Raw genomic sequence first — 19,792 nt, 5'->3', positions numbered from 1 at the left:
GTAACAGAATACCACAGACTGAGTGGTTCGTCAACAACAGAAATCTATTTCTCACAGTTCTAGAGGCTAGAAGTCTGAGATCAGAGGGTCCTCTTCTGGGTCGCAGACTGCTGACTTCTCACTCTATTCTTGCGGAGAGAGAAGCAGCAAGCTCTCTCGTGTCTCCTAAAGGCACTCATCCCATCCCTGAGGGCTCCACCCTCAGGACCTCATCTAAACCTACTTACCCCCTAAAAGTCCCACCTCCTGATACCATCACACCCGGGGGGGGGTAGGGTTTTGACATAAGAATTTTGGGGGAACACAGGCTACAACAGTAGCCTGGCCAAATTGACACATTAAAACACCATTATACCTCAAAAGCTTTTGAAAAGTAGGGTTTTTTTTCAGCCTCACCCCAAACCAATTGAATCTGAATCTCATGGGATGGAACCTGGACATTCATTTTCTTTCCTTGATTTAAAGTTCCCCATAGTGGGGATGCATAGTGAGAGTTATGAACTATGAGGCCGATCACTGAGATGAGGGCCTTCAGAACTTGAAACGAGCCACACAGTACTTGGTTTTTTGTGTTGGCATCACCGTAGAGAAGCCAGGGGCCATCCTGGAGGGAGCACACTCTGGTTCTGTGTTGGCTCTGTGTTTGCTCCGTGACCCTGGGCGGGGCCCTCCATTACTCAGCCTCAATGTCTTCACCTGGGAAAAGAGGAGAATGGGAGGAAAGGTCCAAACTGCCCCACTAATCTTTATCCAACTGTCATCTCCCTTCTTAATTTCAGAATCTCAGATTTGTTTGGCCTCACTATTCCCAGTCCCAGGAGATGAGTCGTGATTGGCCCAGACCAGGCAGTGGCAGCCCCCTTCCTTGGGCACTCCTTCCAACAACTTCCCTTGCAGCCACCAGGGGGCACTGGACCCACTTCTGGGCAATGAGATACAAGCAAACTTGACCATGGTCATCGGGGTAATATTTCCCTCACCAAGAGCGAGCAAGATCCTCCTGCTCCACCTGCAGTCTCGAGGGGGCAAGAGCCTGACATGATGGCACCCCATGTGATGCCAGTCAAGGGACAAAAGACCACCTGCAGAGGGGGGAAATCAGAAAGACAGACAAAGCTTGGGTCCTCGATGCCACTGTAGAGACAGGGCACCACGTCCTACCTGTGATTATAAAGTCTTCGCTGAGAACACCTTCCCCGACTAGCAGTAGTCAAAGTTCAGGGGAAAGAGAGGAAGATTCTGCAGCCATCTCATTCCAGGGATCTGGTATTTGTGGAGCAGATGGTGAGATGTGGAAGACAGAAGAGTCTCAACTCCGTAATCCAGCTGAGCATGTACCACACCTGACTCTAAGTGTCTCCACATGTAGAACGCTTCTTATTTATCACAGGCTCTTTCAGGGAATAGCAATCAATCTTGAAAGGAGCATTCAAGACCCTCCACAAATACAGCTATTCCCTACTCGAGTCAGAGGTGCCATGCCTCTTTAATGACTCTGGAATATTCCACAGTGATTCCCATGTTCATCTTGGTTTGAATTTCTTCACCCTTCTTTCGGTCTGTCTGTCTGAATCCCACCATCTTAGGTCCAACCTCCACCAGCAAGACATGAATAACTCATCTACACCACCACTTTCCTGACAATGCAGAGCCCTGTCATAGTGCCCTTAACTAGAGCATTTGACCTCACAAACAAGAGCCCTCAGGGAGGCCGCTGGATGCCCACCACACCTGCAAAGCATCTTGTTGTTCCCTTTCATTTTTTTCCAGTTTTATTGAAGTATCATTGACATACAACACTGTATTAGTTTAAGGTATACAACATGATTTGATACATGTATAGACTGCAAAATGATCACCAGAATAACTCTCATTAGAATCAATCACTTCACACAGTTATGAACCTTTGCCCCTTGTGATGAGACTTTTAAGATCTACTCTTAGCAACTTCCAGATATATAAACTACTATTGTTTGCTGTAGTCCTCCTGTCATACCTCACATCCCCAGAACGTACTTATCTGACAACTAGGAGTTTGTACTTTTTGACCCCCCTACCTAATTCGCCCACCCCCACCTCCTGCCTCTGGCAACCATCAACATGATCTCTATCTTTGAGAGTTTGGTTTTTTTAGATTCCACACGTAAGTGGGATTGTACAGTATTTGTCTTTGTCTGGCTTATTTTGCTTAGTATAATGCTTTCAAGTTTCATCCACATTGTCACAAATAACAGGATTTCCTTCTCTTTGTTGGCTCAGTAGATTTCCATGATATATCTTCTTTATCAGTACATCTGTCTATGGACACTTAAGTTGCTTCCACATCTATTGTAAATGCATAATGCTGCAATGAACATGGGAGTATATATATCTTTTCAGGATAGTGATCATTTCCTTTAGGTATATACCCAGAAAAAGAACTGCTAGATCCTATCACAGTCATTTCTTCCTTTTTTTCTTCCTAATAAATCAATTCCTCATAAATCAATTCAAAACCATGTTTGAAAGTGCCCCAAAGTGGCTAAAGTTCCGTTCAGTGACATTGTGCTATTCTTGTACATGCTGCTCAGTTTCCTTAAACACATCACTCATCTGAAGGACCAATACTAGAAGGAAGAGAATACTGCTAATAGCTTCAAGGTTGTTCTATTTCTGAAAATAACTACCCAGTTTGATCTCCTTTACCAATGTGGGATAGTCTTTTTCTATTAATTTTTTAAAGATTTTATTTACTTATTTGAGAGAGAGAGAGTATGAACAGGGATCCCAATGCGGGACTTGATCCCAGGACCCCAGGACCATAACATGAGATGAAGTCAGACGCTTAACCGACTGAGCCATCCAGGCGCCCCCTTTTTTTAAATTAAATTTAATTTCTTTAGTCCACATTTGCCCAAATTATAGGGCATCCTGTATCTCTTCCTAAGACATGCCCGAAAAACTTGCCTGAGCATCCCAGGATGTATTCAACTGTAAGAGGCATGTCTTGCTTCCAAACAATAGGCTAGGCTCATAGCCAGAGAAGCCAGTCAAAGATGAACGGGCTCCAACTTTCTGCCATCATAATTTCTCTTGCTCTAGGGTAACTGTTGAAAACTGTCTTTATGGTTCAATGTGTCCTTGCTTTTACCACTCCAAATGAACTCAAAAGCCAAAGTCATATTTTATTTTGAGGGAGGACAAAGGACAAGCCCAATATCTCCAGAGTTATGTCTGTCTGAGGCTTAAAGCCCCCAGGGGGGTTTACACTCAGCCCCACAGGATGCTCTTTGTCTGGTTTTATTGGGGACACTTTGAGCCTTAGTCACACAGTCAGCCCAAACCAGCCCGCAAATGGACCTTCTGGTGGGGGCATTGGGCCCAGGTTATCAACTGGACTCACACTTCCCCGGAGCTGGGTTCCTTGTTGGGGGTCCTTGGTGTCCTTTCCCATCTGACTCATCTCGGGGCAGGGTGGGGGGGGTGGTTCTATCACATTGCATTCTCGAAAGGGAAGAAGATAGGAGACTCTCTTTCTGAGGTGGCAACTTGGTCCCTATTCAAATTTACCCACACTCCTCTAGGTGAGCATTCTGCCTCACAAGGGATATGTGGGGACTGAGTTGTTCGGGTCAGAAATGTCTCAGGGTAATTAGTGACTACTTGCCTTAAAACAGAAGCACTGGGTGGCACCACTAAGTGACCACACAGGGGGGTGGCCGGTGCATCCCCCCAGGCAGACAACCAGCTGATCCTTTCCTTTTTGGCAGCTACTTTAAGTTCTGCTTAGTCAGGTACACAAGAGCTCAGACTCAACTCTGAAGGGGCTCAAGTGTCTGTTGGGGCATGGGGTGGGGGGGCTGCGCCCCAGTGGAGTGGGAGCTGCGCCCCAATGGAGTGGGAGCTCTGGGCAACAACTGAACGGAATCACACGGCAGGAGTCAGGGATGAACAGGCACTGGTTCTCCCCTGGTGCCCCTCCCTTCCTGCATGTCGGGGACTGCAGAGCCCCCTGTGACGACGAGGGCGCAGGGCCTCCAGCTGGGGGCCCAGAAAGCAGCTGAGAGCAGGCTGCACGTGCTCACTCCTCTGTCACATGGAGGGGTGGGAGGAGAGGGCTTGGAGGTGCCACACCTGAGCCATCGTGGCTCATCAGAAGACAGGCCCCCACCACCCCCTTGTCCTCGTACATAGCTCTTCTGGGATTAATTTCAATCGTCTTCCCCCATTGCCCAGGTCATTCCTCACTTAGCTCCCAGAACCCACTTCTTGGCTTCCGTGGCAGGTGCCACATTGAAAGTCTCTTGCAGAGTGGTATTTCTGGGGCAGTGAGTAACAGGGGGATTGGAGGGAAAGAGGAGGAAGGGGGAGAGATGAGAAGTTGCCCTAGACCTGGGACCTAAGCCTTTGGCGAGAAGGTCCCCTTTCTCCGGGTTCAGGCTCATTGACTCAGAATTGCTCACTACTTCCAAAACAGACCGAGCGTCTGGAGTGTCTGTCAGGGGCCTCCTCAGGACAGATGAAGGCCCCACTTCTGAGAGCTGCACCGCCCTGTGGTGGTTTGCAGAGCAGATTTGGAGCCTTCTCACTGGACACAGGGACAGTGTGTGAATTTCTTCCATTTTCCTAGGAGAAGTTTCCAAAAGTTTTCCAAGGGCCCTTTCAGCTGTGGTCTAAACTCAGGGCCTTGGCACCACTCCAGGGAGGAACCTCATTTACTTTGGCACCTGGGCACTTCCTATTTCGTCCCAGGCCCAGAATGTATGGAATAGGGCTTTGCTGGGAGGCACACCGTAGTAATTCTCTGTGCTGTCAGGACACATGGAGACTGTGACTGCGTAAGCCCTCGGGGACCTCCCCTGTTCACTCGCCTGTTGGCTTCGGTTTAAGGGAGTTGCCCACAGAGGGATGTCTGATGAGGGGTTCATGTTTGTTGGATCGTGGAGGATGTTACAAATACTCAAATTTTCCTTGCAGATATTTTTTTCCCCCTCCAAGACTAGACAAAATGTATAGTGTTCATTTTGGAGAATCTATTCAAAAAGTTCATGAAAGAATGATTTTCACAATCAAGAAATCGATTTTTTTTTCTTCTTCTTCAGGCTCATGGGTAACACAGCTGGGTGAGGCCAAATATGTGCCTGATGCAGGAATGCTGGTTTTGCTCCTAGCACTCTCCAAATGTACAAATTGGACAATTAATTTACTCTTTTATTTCTGGCGGGGCAAGGTAAGGAGGACATGCCAGTTCCCATTACTTTAGTGCCGGCTAGCCCAGAAACGTGTTAATTACTCGAGTGCCATGAAGGCTACAACTGTGCTGGCGCTCAGGCGCTCAGCTCCAGCTTCTTGCCCCCACTTCTCCACCCAGGCAATGAGGGCCACTGGGTTATCATTAAGAAGAGATCTTGGGGCCTCTCCTCCATCAACCTGCATGGAAACACTGCCATGGTTCCCCAGAGGCCTCAACCCAGCCTCATCCTGCCCAACGTCCCCAAGGAAGCAGGATGCCACAGCCCACGAGAGCTGGCCGGGCTTCCGGGCATCGGCCCAACCCGCTGCGCGGTGGCTGGGGTGCGCGGTATCGCCCAGGACTGAGTTCTGTCCCAGTTTCCCCCGATCCTCCCCAGTTAGGAACTGGCTCATGTCTCTCAGAGGGATGGCGCCCAGAATGAGTTGTCAATGTTGGCTGCTTTATGGAATTCTATAAACGGTTTTATTCTTGTTTTTGACGTCTTGGCCTTTTTGTTGGCTCCGGGAAGGAGTGGGCCTGAGGTAAAGGTGTGTTGGAAGTGGGAGGGGGTGGAAATCGAGTACTTTCTCAAGGGGTCATGAAAAGAAATTCTGTCCCTACTCTCTCCTCTTGACTTGATATGTGTTGCTTATATTTCTGATTAGGGTAAAACCACAAAAAAGAAAAGTAACCTAGAATTTAGAGGGTTTTATTTTTATAGTTTAAAATACAGCATTTTGCTGGGGCACCTGGCTGGCTCAGTCAGGGGGAGCATGTGACTCGATTTCAGGGTTGTGAGTTTGAGCCCCATGTTGGGTGTAGAGATTACAAATAAATAAACTTTAAACATTTTTTTAAAGTAAAGCTTTTTGCCCGTCATTTTTTCTTTTTTTGCATATGTGAAAGCATTTACTTTGATTATATCTGCCTTATATGCATTTCCCCCCCCAATTTATTAAGAGATAACTGACATATAACTTTACCTTAGTTTCAGGTATGCAACATGAGGATTTGAGATTTGTATATACTGTAAAATGACCACCACAATAAGTTAGTTAACATCCACCACCTTCAAGGGTTATAAATATTTTGTCTTGTGATGAGAACTTTTAATATCTACTCTTTAGCAACTTTTACTTTTTAAAGTAGGCTCTGTGCTCAGCGTGGGTCTTGAACTCACAACCCTGAGATCAAGACCTGAGCTGAGATCAAGAGTCAGATGCTTAACTGACTGAGCCACCCAGGTGCCCCATCTCTTAGCAACGTTCAAATCAATCATGTCATTTTTTAAAAATGGAGTGAATGGGCCCTCCTGGCTCCCTGCTCCCACAGCACTGGATATACTTCTGAGCCTATACAGTTATCAATCACACTACACTGTAATTTTTTTACTCCTTGTCTGTTTCTCTCACTAGACTGAGCTCCCAGAGGCCTGGAACACTACATCATTATTTCCCCAGCACCCAGCACAGTGCCTGGGACACACCACAGCTTGACAGACATATGCCAGAGGAAAAGAACACACCAGTAAAGCACGCCAGCACCTTTTCCTTTTTCTTTTTTCATTTGTTAGGAGGCTGCCCCAAGGGAGAGTAGAATTGGGCAAAAAGCAAACATGCAGTCCCTGGACTTCACGGCTGTGTTCCAGCCTGTGCTGGCCAGTCTGGGCCACTCTGCCCTATCTTCTGGGCCTGCCTTTCAGGACTTAGGTTTCCAAACTAGATGACACAACGAGAGAAGTCAGCTTTGTCTTCATCCTCGCCAGCCCAGTGGTCAGTGGGTCAGCTGTCCTATCTAGCGCCACCCAAGCAAACAGACAAGTGTGTCCTCTTTGACTGACTCACTTGGCCTGTGCGTGAGCAAAACCATGTGACCCCTCCCCCCCGCCCCCCCCGCCACCAAAAACTATGAAGTGTGTCGTGTTTTCATGGGATGGAGCACTGTGGAGCTGGGAGCTTCCCTCTTCCTCACATTTAAGGTCACGGGCAGTTGTGTTTTTGCACCGCTTCCAGAGCAGGAGGCAGTAAATACGGGGGTGGGGGGGTGGGGGGGGGCGAGGAAGAGCGCAGGCCTTCGGTTACGGGCTCATGCAGAGAAGAGCCTGAAGCTTCCACAACAGTACTGTGTGCGCACCGGAACACTGGGGTGAGGTGGGTTGAGGTGATTCGAGCCCGTGGTGTGAGTTTCAAAAATACCTGCCTGGGCGCCTGGGTGGCTCAGCCATTAAGCATCTGCCTTCGGCTCAGGTCATGATCCCAGGATCCTGGGATCGAGCCCCGCATCGGGCTCCCTGCTCGGCGGGAAGCCTGCTTCTCCCTCTCCCACTCCCCCTGCTTGTGTTCCTGCTCTTGCTAACTCTCTCCCTGTCAAAAAAATAAATAAAATCTTTAAAAAAAGAAAACACCTGCCTGATGTGCAGTGAGGTCTAGGTCAGCCTCAGTGCTAATGCTGGAATTACCTCCTGATGGAGGTTCTGAACTCAGAGACTCCACAAACTTATATAGAATTGCATCTTTCTTTCCCCCAAAAACCTCTCACTGAAATGTAGTATGTTCTTCGATTATGCGTGTCAGCACCACCACCAGGAATAGCACCCTCTGATACAAACTATTTTCAGGCCACCTCAGAGTGGTTACAGAGATCCCACAATGTCATTTCCAGGCACTGCTACTTGGAAATGATGTAGCTTTTAGACCCATGCTGGATCTTGTTTTTTAATGCATTAATAAAGAAGCGTTTGAGGTATTTGTCAGGGTTCTCCAGAGAATCAAAACTAATGACTTATTATGAGGAATTGACGGACATGATTAGGGAGGTTGAGAAGCCCCATGGTCTGCCACATGCAAGCTGGAGACCCAGGAGAGCCAGTGATAATAGTCCTCAGAGATGGGGGGTGGGGAGCGCAGCGGATGAGAGAAGTCCCAGGAGGTCAGGAGATGATATCCCAGTGCAAGTGGTCAGACAGACCCTTCCGCTGCCTTTTTGTTCTATTCAGGCCCTTAACCGATTGGATGAGGCCCACCCACAATGGGGAGGGCAATCGCTTTACTCATTCTCCCAATTTGAATGCTCATCTCATCCACAAACACCCTTAAAGATACACCCCAAAAAAGTGTTTAACCTAGCATCTGGGTACTCCATGATCCAGTCAAGTTGACAGATAAAATTAACCAGCAAACTATATGACAAACTTAGTTATTTAAAAAGTATTTTTTACAGGGCACCTGGGTGGCTCAGTTGGTTAAGTGTCTGCCTTCCGCTCAGGTCATGATCTCAACGTCCTGGGATCGAGCTCTGTATTGGGCTCTCTCCCCAGGAGGGAGTCTGCTTCACCCTCTCCCTCTCCCTCTGTGCGTGCTCTCTTTCTCTCTCTCTCAAATAAATAAATAAATAAACTTAAAAAAATAAAAAGTATTTTTATTACTGTATTTCAATGTAATTGGTTTCTTTGTAGTTCTATGCATTTTAGATTATGTATTTTTTAATTTTTAAAAATATTTATTTCAGAGAGAGAGAGCGAGTACGCACAAGCAAGGAGAGCAGCAGGCAGAGGGAGCCCGATATGGGGCTCCATCCCAGGACCCTGAGATCATGACCCGAGCCAAAGACAGATGCTCAACTGAATGAGCCACTCAAGCATCCCTAGATTACGTATTTTAAAACCTTATCTTGAGAAGAGACAGACAGGCTTCACCACGTACCGACAGCTAAAAATGTTAAGAACCCCTGTGAGAATAAATTCTCTCCCATGTGGCCACTAGCCTCTGGCTACTTTCTGGGAGGAAATGAATCCTTCTCGAAACTATACATTTCGTTGTACATTCTTTCAATACATTTAAGGAAAGGAGGGGTATGCCATTTATCAGTTTATTGCCCCTCAACTCTAAATTCTCCTTCCATGGCTTGTTGGGCCACAGAACTGGGCTCTGAGGTAAGCTTTTCTCCTTTGCTGCCGGTATGGTGCTGAACCTTGCCAGTAGAGGGCGCTAGGAAGACGCTTCTCTTCCCGGAAGCCAGCCTGCTTCCTTTTTCTTTTTGCGCCTACTGCATGGCCACCAGTGGCATGAGGGTGAGTGTCCAATGGTGCTCACCCCCATCAAGCTTCAGTGGCGCCCCACAATTGTGAGTTCCATTTGTCCTTTCCTGCCCACCAGCTCCCACAGGAGGCCTCCAGCTACCAGCCTGGGAGAGAAAAATGGTCTCACTTTGGTGACTGCCCATGCTGAGACTCAAACTCAGTGTTTTTTTCTTATTGTTTTGTTTTTTTTTTTCCCCCAAAGGCTGAGTGCCCTCTACTGCACAGTGCTGCTTCCAGACTAAAGATGACTGCATGGATCTCCAGCTGGTCTTGGCCCCACCGTGATGGCCACCATCTCCATCCCCTGGAAATGCTGCCTTCATTAATTCATTTGCTCATGTGTTCATTCAACAAACATTTGCTGCATATATTGACTACCCTATGCAAAGTTCTGTATGCTAATGTTCACAGAGGTGGCTGAAGCCCTGATCTCCAAGAGCAACAAGAATAATGGTGAGGCTGACGAGGGAGAAACATGTCAGAGGCTGTCAGAAGGCATCTCTGAGAAGGTGAGGCTTGAACTGAAGTTTGGAAAACTGCCAACCAGGAAGAAAATGAGAGAAGGATGTTCCCGACAGAAGAAAGAGCAGAAACAAAGGTGTGAAGAGAACCGGGCACGATTTGCTAGAGAAACCGTATCTCCCTGGCTGAAGGGAGTGCAAATGTTAAACTTGGGGAAAAGGTCATGTTTCTCAATACACAGAATTCGTTAAATTGCTGTGGTCCGAAACTATGAGTGGCTGCAAGAGGCCAGACTCGATCCCAGAATGCCGGCGAAGCGTGCACAAGCACAGTGACCACTGGTTGGGGCTGCCCCTTGGCCACCGACGCAGCCTGATTTTTCAAGTTTTCAAGTGTAAAAGAGTTGCACGTCTTAGGAATGGTAAAGCAGAGGATTCATGAAGTGAAAATGGAGTTGTAGAAAGGCCACGTGTGTGGAAGGTCTGGCCAGCATAATGATAAAAGGAACATATGCTTTGGAGTCAGTCTGGTCTGGGTTTCAAATGCAGACTCTGCCACTTACAGTTATATAATGTGGTGCCATTTACTCAGCCCAGAGAGTCACAGTGTCCTCATCTGGAAAATGGGGATAATTATTTACCTCATAGAACAAGATAAAATATGCAAAACCCACACTGGATCTTAAGACCACAGCTGTGAGCAAGGGGGAGCATGAAGGGCCACAGTGTGGTTGTTTGCTGGGCCAGCCTGGAGAGCAGTCCCCACGCAACCCCTCTCCTGAGCAGTTCTTGCAAAGGGATGCTTCATGATATCAGTGCTCTGCAAACTTTTTTGACCTTGCATGCTTGTCAGTTATAAAATTTTGAATGCACACCCCAAATATAGGTGTATGTATTTATTAACAGATTCTGTAAATGTATTATTAGTCCATGAACATACTGTACCCATTATGAAACATAAAGAAGATGGGAAAGTACAAGATAAAGACAAAATAAACAATTTAAATAAATTGTTTTATTAGTGGTGCCAAGAGCCCTTGACCTATCACCAACGAGAAACCCCATTTTCTGTCAGAGCACTCTGATTATATATACTTGGTTTCTGAAAATCTTGATTTACATTTTGTGATACAGTGACTTGATTTATAAGCTTGCTTTTAATGCCATTAGCAGCTAAGTAGATCCAAATGAAAGAAGTGCGTCTTTGGCTCAGCTCACTAAATTATGACAGTCGTCAGTGACTTAGCGAGGCCAAATGGTGCCCAAGGGCAATCGAACGATGGCCCAGCTCCTTAGACTTGCCCAGAAATGAATAAATACATATAAAACTAGGGTGAATTCATGTGTTCAATGTTCAACAAATCTAAGGATATTAACTCAGTGCAAAATTGAAATGAAAAATTCTCTTACCGGTTTCTTTGCTGCTGCCCCGCAGCCAGCCCTGGAAACAAATGAACTTTTGCACTACCTCCCCATCACAGGCTGGGTATTTTGTGACATGGTAGCTGACTTCCCACAGAGCCAGCGAGATCCGACAGAGTTAGGCAGGAGCCGCAGTGCCCTTCGTGACTTAGCCTCGGAAGTGACACATCGTCCCTTTTACTGCATTCAATTCAGGTGTGCCCTGATTCAGTGGAGGAGGGGACTCCATAAGAGCAAAAACCTCAGGCAGCATGGATCTTTGGGGACCACGGGAGACTGACTATGGCAGAATGTGGCAGAGAAACGAAAGAGTAATCTGGAGAAAAAAGAGAACAGAACACCCAGAAAACAGAGAATCCAACTCAGCAAAGTAACAGAGGATGACACTATGTAGCTGGGTGAAGAAGCAACCAGATTAGATTGCATGAGGAGGATGGAGAATGTTGGGAGGAAGGTTTCCAAGAAAAAAAAGGAAAGCAATAAAAAAGGACTATCCGATATGCTTACGTATCTTCAAAAATTGGTTGATACATAAACAACTTTACAGGAGAAGATCAAGCCTTCCTCATATAGAAAACTATAAAGGGAAAAATGGACAAGGCAATTGTAAGCCCAGGAAAACAGAACATTTTGCAAGCAAGGAAACATAATAATAGTAGACTACTTAGGTTTTACAGTGAATATTATTTATACGAAGATACCAATGTCAATACCTTTATTGACCTAACTAAAAATGGGACATAAGTATTAGGAAGATGGCCAGAGACGTGGGGGAAGGGAATATACAAGCACCAAATCTTCATTTAGCATAACAGAAAATCAATAGGTAAGGTTCTACTTTTAAGAAACTCACACAAGCATACTATTTAGAAAACTAGAAGTCAATATTTAAACAAAACGGTTGAATTTAAAGTGATCTCCTCTGGGGATCAGAACCAGAAGCATGGGAGGTGGAGGGGTAAGGCAGGGACCACTGTTTTTTGCTACAAACCGTTTAGTACTATTTAATTTTCTTTGCTCCTACAAAAAAAAAAAAAGGAGTCTAATTCAAACAATATGTATAAAGTAGAACTCCTAAGAACTAGCAACTAGCATTTCCGAGTTTTGGCATCATGCCTTAAAATTACATTTATAGCTGCAGGTGTATTTGAAGAATAAACTGCCACTGTGATGAATATATAAATAAGTGTTTTTACCATATCATGTGTAGTCAATTATGGGAACGAAAATGGATTGGAAATATACAAAAAATGACTATTTAATTACCCATTTAAAAATATCAGAAATCATTGCTGTGGCCCCTTGGTGGTACAGCCTCTTCCTTACTTCTGCCCATCTCTGGATTTCTCAGTCCTGTCCCCAGGTCACCTGCAACGCCTCCTCCTTCAAGATTGTAATGCCTTGGCTCCACTTTCACTCCTCCCTCCCGCTCGACATCCCACAGCCCTGGATCCACACTTCATTTATGAAATTCTAAGCTTCTGTCTTGTATTATTTATGTCCATGTCTTGAGGAAAAGGTTTGTATTCCAATTAACAGCTTTCTCCTACAAATACGTGTCCTCCTTTGCACCCCCATTCACTATATATTCTACACTCATTTTTTCAATTGCTGAGTTATTACAAGCAGCCAACCACCCTTAAGGCTACCCATGGTTATTCGATAGTGAAAAGAGGAGCCTTTAAAAGTTATTACCTGGAAGCTCTGAGTTCTTATTAATATTGCTGGGAAGCTAGAGGCTCCTAGGGAGCACGTGGATGAACACTTTGGTCAATAGCTGGTTTTCTTCAGTGATAAATTCAAGTCAACATTACTCCTTTATCCTACTAATGTGCTTTAAAAATTCAAGGTACTTGAACAACAAGCTAAACACAGACTTCTGCCAGAAACCACTTTTTGTCAGATTTACCTTTTTTTCTTTTTTCTTTCTTTTTTTCTTCAAAATTCAATTAGCCAAGTTATAGTAGATCATTAGTTTTTGCTATAAAGTTCAGTGATTCATTAGTTGAGTATAATTACCTGACTTTGATGCAAATGTGTTTGATTAAACCTGCAAAGGTATAATGTTCTTAAATGGAAAACAAAATATACATAAAATGTGACAATGAAAAAAAGAACTCAAGGAATTATCTTACCTACTTTGCACTGGCCAAAGTTCCTCTTTCCCTTAGTGCGCCTGATGGTCCACGCTCTCGCCTTGGTGCCTCAGAGACATTTTAGGAAAGACTGAAAAGTGAATACATTGATGTGAGCCCTTTAAGGACTTACCTTGTGACCCTGAGGGGGCGAGGGGATGACACACAACTCACTAGAATAAAGGATAAGCATATTAGAACTTCTGTATTTAATTTTTATATTGAAAGTAATTAAATGACTCACATCATGTATGAGTTGTCACTGACATCATCATCAAGTTCATGTCAGATGCCTCGTGTCATTTACAGGCCCGAGAAGCAGTTCCACACCTGGCAGCGGGTGTGTGTATGACAAGGACCCCCATTCATTTCAACTACTTGAAAGTAATTTTCAAGATATACCACCAAATTGAACTGAAATGAGCCTCACAGAATAGACAGGTGAGTACTAATAATGTAAGTGCAATGGACAACCAGAAAGTGGCAAAATGGACATGTGATCTCGGGATGATTTCTTTGTCGTCCCTACAATGATACAATGATAAGGTAAAAAATTACGATCACCTAATTTAATCCTGTAAGAAGTTGATAAAAAAATTTTCAAAAATTTCAAAAAAGACTCAAAAGAGGGATTAACATCCATCGTCTGTAATAATGAACCTTAACAAGAGTGTATATTGTGCCTTGGGGATTGGTAATGAGCTATAAATGCTTCCTGGAAGAGCAAGACATTTTTAAACCGAGCATCTAGAACATGAAGACAGACCTCTATAATTGGTATACTGAAGGGAGTGATATTTATTTCTAGAGTTCTAAGTAGTATGTTTATGGAACTATTAAAAAAAAACTTGGACATTATCTATTGATTTTCTGCTACGCTAGATGAAGATCTCGTGCTCCTACATTCCCTACCCCCACGTCCTTTCTTGCCATCCTCCCAATAGTTGTATCCCATTATTAGCTAAATCAATAAAGGTACTGACATTAGTATGTTCTTGTGAATAATACTCATTGCAAAACCCAAGTAATCTACTATTATGTTTTCATTCTTGCAAAATGTTTTGTTTTCCAGTAGGTTTCATTGGTTTGCTTTCTTTATACTGAGACTTCATTTTTCCCCCATCAGATTATTTATTAACCAACATTTTTATGCTTAAGCATATCAGATGGTGTATCATTTTATTATTGTTGTTTTTTCCTGGAGACCGCTCCCCCCCAGCACCCTCCATCCTCCACATACAATCTGGACTGTTTGCTCTTTAAGCCTGCTGCACTGCATCATCCTGTATTATCCTAGGCTTATTAGGGGACTAAGTGGAAAAGGGATTACAGCAAGATTGTCAAGGGGCTGGTTTGCGACAAAAAAGAATTCAGATTTCATTAAGTTATTGGAGAACCATAAGAAGTGACCAAAGGAAATCTGTTTGAGAGTCACTACACCAGAGCAACCCATGGTCAAGGAGATCTTGTCTTTCCTCAGGTTCAGCTCATAGCTGCACCTATCCTTCCCTGGAACCACCATCCGTACTCTTAGGCTATAAAAAATATGACTTGGAATAATTAAACACATGCTGGTCCCAAATCTAATGTTGAGGCACTTATGATGGGAAGAAAACAATCTCTGATAAAAGGTCAAGGACAAGGAATTTTCAGTGTCCAGGAATTCATGGTCAAGCCAATGTAAATCTCAAAATTTCTTCACATATTGCACTTCAACAAAATCCATGTCAGCGCAAGCATTTATTTAAAATGTAAACCCTGAAGTTGGAAATAAGGCCAATCAGAGCCATTCAAAAGATGACAAAGACGATTTGAATTTCAAAGGGCAGAGAGAGCAGGAGAAAATGTGTTCTGATGGCCACATCTATGAAGCAGGCAGAACCAACAGAACCACTCCTCCAACTCTCCCATTCTTTGGACACTCTTCGCCTACTTTTGTCTGGTCTATGCTTTTGTCATTTATATTATTAAAATTTATATTATCATAACTATTTTACTGTCTTATAGAACTTTGTAATTTTCCAATGATTTCACAAGAATGCCCTAAGACCTTTGAACAGCATATGAGGTAGATATAAGGTAGATGAATAGGGTTGGCTGTGTAATTCCCATTTTTATAGGCAAAGAAACTGACAGAAAGAGAGGTTTAATGGCTTCCTGGGAGTTCCATAACTGGTCAGCAGCCTCAGCAGCTTGGAAGAGTAGTTTTCCAGCCGTCAACAGTTATTTGGGTCCTTTCTTCCAGGACTTCTTGTCTTTTGTTCTTATTTCGCTTCCAATTCTTTGTTTCCTTCTTCTCAGCACAGTATATATGTATTATTATAAGCGAAATCTATCCCTTAGCAAGTTTATAGTTTGTTTTCTGTTGTTAACAACTTAAAAATAATTTTAATGATCATAAAAATTGATATGTTAATGAATTCATTATGTTGATATAGACATTAAATATAATTGCAATTTAATATACTTTAATAATTACATAAATTTAACCATTTTAAATAAGTCATGCTTTTAAATCATGAGTAGTTTTACAAATACAATTATTTTTTTCTCAAAGTCTTGCCTTTTTACTTGCATTTGGCTCTCAACCTTCTCCCCCCACCCCACCCTGCCGATCACAGGGTTATGGGTGAGGGGCATTCCCACCCCTGAAGTAGCGTCCAAACGTGTCTCCCAACTCTCCTGCTTGAGGTTTACATGAGCCTCAATTTCAGAAAGCCGGATTCTCACATTCTGAACGTGTACAAGAAATTAGGAGGGCTTCAGTGAGATAAGGCATGGTTCATCCACCTTGCCAGAAGATTCTTTGGCTTACAAAGGTTTCCCCATGGGATCTGTACAAACATCAAGCTTTCTATGTGTTTTTAGTTCAATCCAATAGTCATAAATTTAACACCCCTGGAGTCTCCAGGCAGGTGCACCCCCACCGACCACGGCAGTGCTGAGCCAGCCCAACCACACCGGGGAGCTGACGCGCAGGGGGCGGGGGCGGGGCCGAGGCCTGGGGGCGGGGGGGGGGGCGGGGGGGGGCGGGGGGGGCGGGGGGTCTGAGAAGCTGAGGCCTGCGCAGGAGCACGTCATTCTGTGCAGCTGAGTCCAGGGCTCTGAGCTCCGTGGCCATCAGGAAGAATGAGGTCTACTCCCTCCTGCTGGAAAGTGCTCCTGGCGGTTAACCATCACCACTTGGTCCTCATCTTAATTGCTTCCTGTTCAGTGAGTCCAGGGCCTTGCTGCTCCGGGGCCACAAACACAGAACATCTGCAAACACCAGGACAGCATCCCCAACGGCTCCCGATTGGACAAAGACAGTTCTCGGTGGGGGGCTGTGTCCCGTGGACTTAATCCCGGGCCACACACTGTCCGCCTGGGGTCATTCTGGCCTGTGCACATGTTTTGTTTAACTTGTAGTGTTTTTTAAATGGTTTAAAGCAGATATCAGCAATTTAGAATGAAGAGTCACAGAAAGTCCCAATTTTCCAGGGTGCCTGGGTGGCTCAGTCATTAAGTGTCTGCCTTCGGCTTAGGTCGTGATCCCAGGGTCCTGGGATCGAGCCCTGCTTCTCCCTCTCCCACTCCCCCTGCTTGGGTTCCCTCTCTCACTGTGTCTCTCTCTGTCAAATAAATAAAATCTTTAAAAAAAAAAAAAGAAAGAAAGTCCCGATTTTCCATTCCTTTTGAAAAACAGGTATTCTGCAAAAAGAATGAAATCTTGCCATTTGCAATGACTTGGATGGAACTAGAGGGTATTAGGCTAAACAAAATAAATCAAAGACAAATATCCCATGATTTCACTCATATGTGGAATTTAAGAAACAAAACAGATGAACATAGGGGAAGGGAAGGAAAAATAAAATAAGATGAAAATTGAGAGGGAGGAAAACCATAAGAGACTCTTAACTCTAGGAAACAAACTGAGGGATGCTGAAGGGGCGGGGGTGGGGTGGGGTGGGAGATGGAGTAACTGGGTGATGGGAATTAAAGATGGCATGGGATGTAATGAGCACTGGGTGTTATATGCAACTGATGAATCACTAAATTACCTCTGAAACTAATAATATACTATATGTTAATTAAATTAAATTTAAATAAAGAAAAAAAAAGAAAAATTAGTACTCCTGCAGCCATGGCCCCAAATTCCTACAAGGCAGCAGCTGGGGCTGGACTGGGCCAGGGCTCCCTCGTTCACCGCTGCGCCCACCAGGATCTCCAGGTGCTTCCCTGGTCCCCAAAGGGTGGGAGTGTGCCTGCCCCAGGGTGTTCCCTTAGGGCCCTCATTCCCTGCTCAGCCCGGCAGCCTGTGTGCTTTAGTGGCTTTGGGGCATCTGTGTGCGCTGGGGAAGGGTCAACACTTCTTTTCCGTGGCCCACTTATCCCTGAGTCATCACTTTGTTCTGCCACCTTCTGAGGTGGAACCACCTCTTACCCCAAGTAGCCTTGATTTTCATCCTCCCAGGCCCCGGAAATAGCTCCTATCACCCACATGCGATAGGACTTTCCTCTCAGACTCTGGGAGAACACCTGGTGGAAATCGGATGTACCCAGCGGGGAAACTGAGGTTCAGAGCAGCAGGGCTGTCCCGGGTCAACTGGAGCTGGCAGGTGTTGGGGCTGAGGGTAGCGGGGCACGGGTCTGTCCCCAGCTTTCTCTGCCCCAGCGAACAGCTTCTTTCTCTTGCTGCTCCAGAGCCACCGGAGTTGAGGGGACCCTGCCCGGCTTCACGCCTAAATCGGGTCTGAGGGGACCAAAACAAGCCTGTGAAGGAAAGACGGGCTGAGAGGGAAGGAATACGGGTACACACCACATGGCAGGAGGGGTGGGGGAAGAAAGGCGAGGCTCCCCGCCTTCCCACACTGCCTACCCTTGGCACAGGCACAAAGCAGTCGATTCTGTGAACCGTCCTGCGGCCCGAGGCCACTCAAAAAATGCCATTTGCCAAAGGAACTCACCACCTATATTCATTTAGCCCTCCTATATGTGTAATTAAAAAAAAAAACTAAATACAGAAATTGGCTTTTTTTTTTCCCCTCCAAGTGAATATTTTTATATCACTTACTGTGTCTTTCCCCATAGGAGAAGGGATTGTTAGACGCAACCGACTTTTTCCTCTTCCTCCTCCGCGCACTGATTTCATTTCCGGGTTTCCCTTGTAGTTAATTGTGGTCATGTGACTGGGTCCCAGCCAATGGGGGGTGAGAGGAAGTAATGCCGGCACATCGGGCCCTGGCGCGTAAAGCCTGTCACGTTCCTTTCTTTTCTGCGGTGACCTAGGAAGTACGGATTGAAGAGTGCACAGGTTGGAAAGTAGCCTGTCTCCTGAATTACTTCGTTTTATGTGTAGCATTTGATAGGTTCGTATCCCTCCTCTACCAGTAAGGGACAAATTTTTAAATTTTTAAAATTTTTCTGTGCCTTGGTTTTCTCGTCTGCAGATCGGGACTATTGACAGAAACTCCCTCTTGGAGCTATTGGAAACATTAAGTGAGTTAATATTTGTAAGTCCCCTATAAGAGTGGTCTGCTTATAGCGGACACTATATAAAGAATATTTAATAAAATATTAAAAGCTCTCTAAATGTTACATTAGCCTCTATGGCTGTTCTAAACATTTTAACAGATTTTTTTGGATGATAATGAGAATCACTTTGGCTGGTAGTTTGGCTTGGTTTGGTTTGTTTTAAGGATAGCATAGCGTTTATGAGTTATAGCTTGGGTGTTATTAGGTTGGCCTGGGTTTGTATCTTGTCTTTTCCACTCTTTAGCTGTGAAACATTAAAACACGACTTAACTTCACTAAATCTCAATTTTCTCATTAATGGGACCGTTAGTACCTACTTCAAAGGTTTATTGGAGGATTAATGAGAGAAAGATTGTACAAAATTCAGTCAAGTGACTGACTCCTAGTAAGTGCTCATTAAATAACATCGCTGCTAGGCAACAAGAGATGAGGAGGCCAGGTTTGAGAAGGGCTGTCCAGAACATTTGTAATTAATCTCTGAGCCCTTTTTCATCTCCGCAATGAGAGGATTAAACTGGATTTGATTGTGATTTTCAAAACTTTTATTTTTTACCTGCAAAACCGTTCCTTCAAGAATAACGTTAGATAAACATTTAGTCTAACCTAGATGGGAACAGTGGGATGGAGGTCAGGACGGAGGAGACCCGCCAGCCTTCCCTCACATCCCCTCTCCAAACTGTCTCTGAGTCACCTCTGGGGAATCCTAGGCCTCCTCAGCACAGTTTGATCGTTTATAGGACTTGAAGTTCTCTAAACTATTTTGTTCCAGCTCTTAATACTTTATGACCATGAGGACTGGCATTCAGCCATGAAATAGAAGTTGAAGTTGAAATGACACTCACACAACCTGTTCCCTATGCTAAGTCCTCTTCTGACTTAGCACATTTCTTCCATCATTGCCTTTCCTTGTCGCCAGTTAGACCCCCTGTCTCAGGGAACAATCCCTCCCTTCATCTGCTTCCACCATGGG

The 19,792-nt window shown here is 44.9% G+C and overlaps 1 long non-coding RNA gene across 1 annotated transcript; it reads right to left on the bottom strand.

Annotated features, from left to right (window-relative positions):
* Nucleotides 1-245: 245 nt before the first annotated feature.
* Nucleotides 246-18,475, bottom strand: LOC113926747. Its single transcript, XR_003521412.1, has 3 exons — nucleotides 18,362-18,475; nucleotides 13,309-13,399; nucleotides 246-696 (listed from the first exon to the last, which is right to left on the bottom strand). It is a non-coding gene; the product is annotated as an uncharacterized LOC113926747 (long non-coding RNA).
* Nucleotides 18,476-19,792: the final 1,317 nt, after the last annotated feature.

This window comes from Zalophus californianus, chromosome 7 (assembly GCF_009762305.2).
Source record: "Zalophus californianus isolate mZalCal1 chromosome 7, mZalCal1.pri.v2, whole genome shotgun sequence".
In the NCBI taxonomy this organism is placed as follows: Eukaryota; Metazoa; Chordata; class Mammalia; order Carnivora; family Otariidae; genus Zalophus; species Zalophus californianus.
This window is presented reverse-complemented; position numbering and strand designations above follow the sequence as displayed.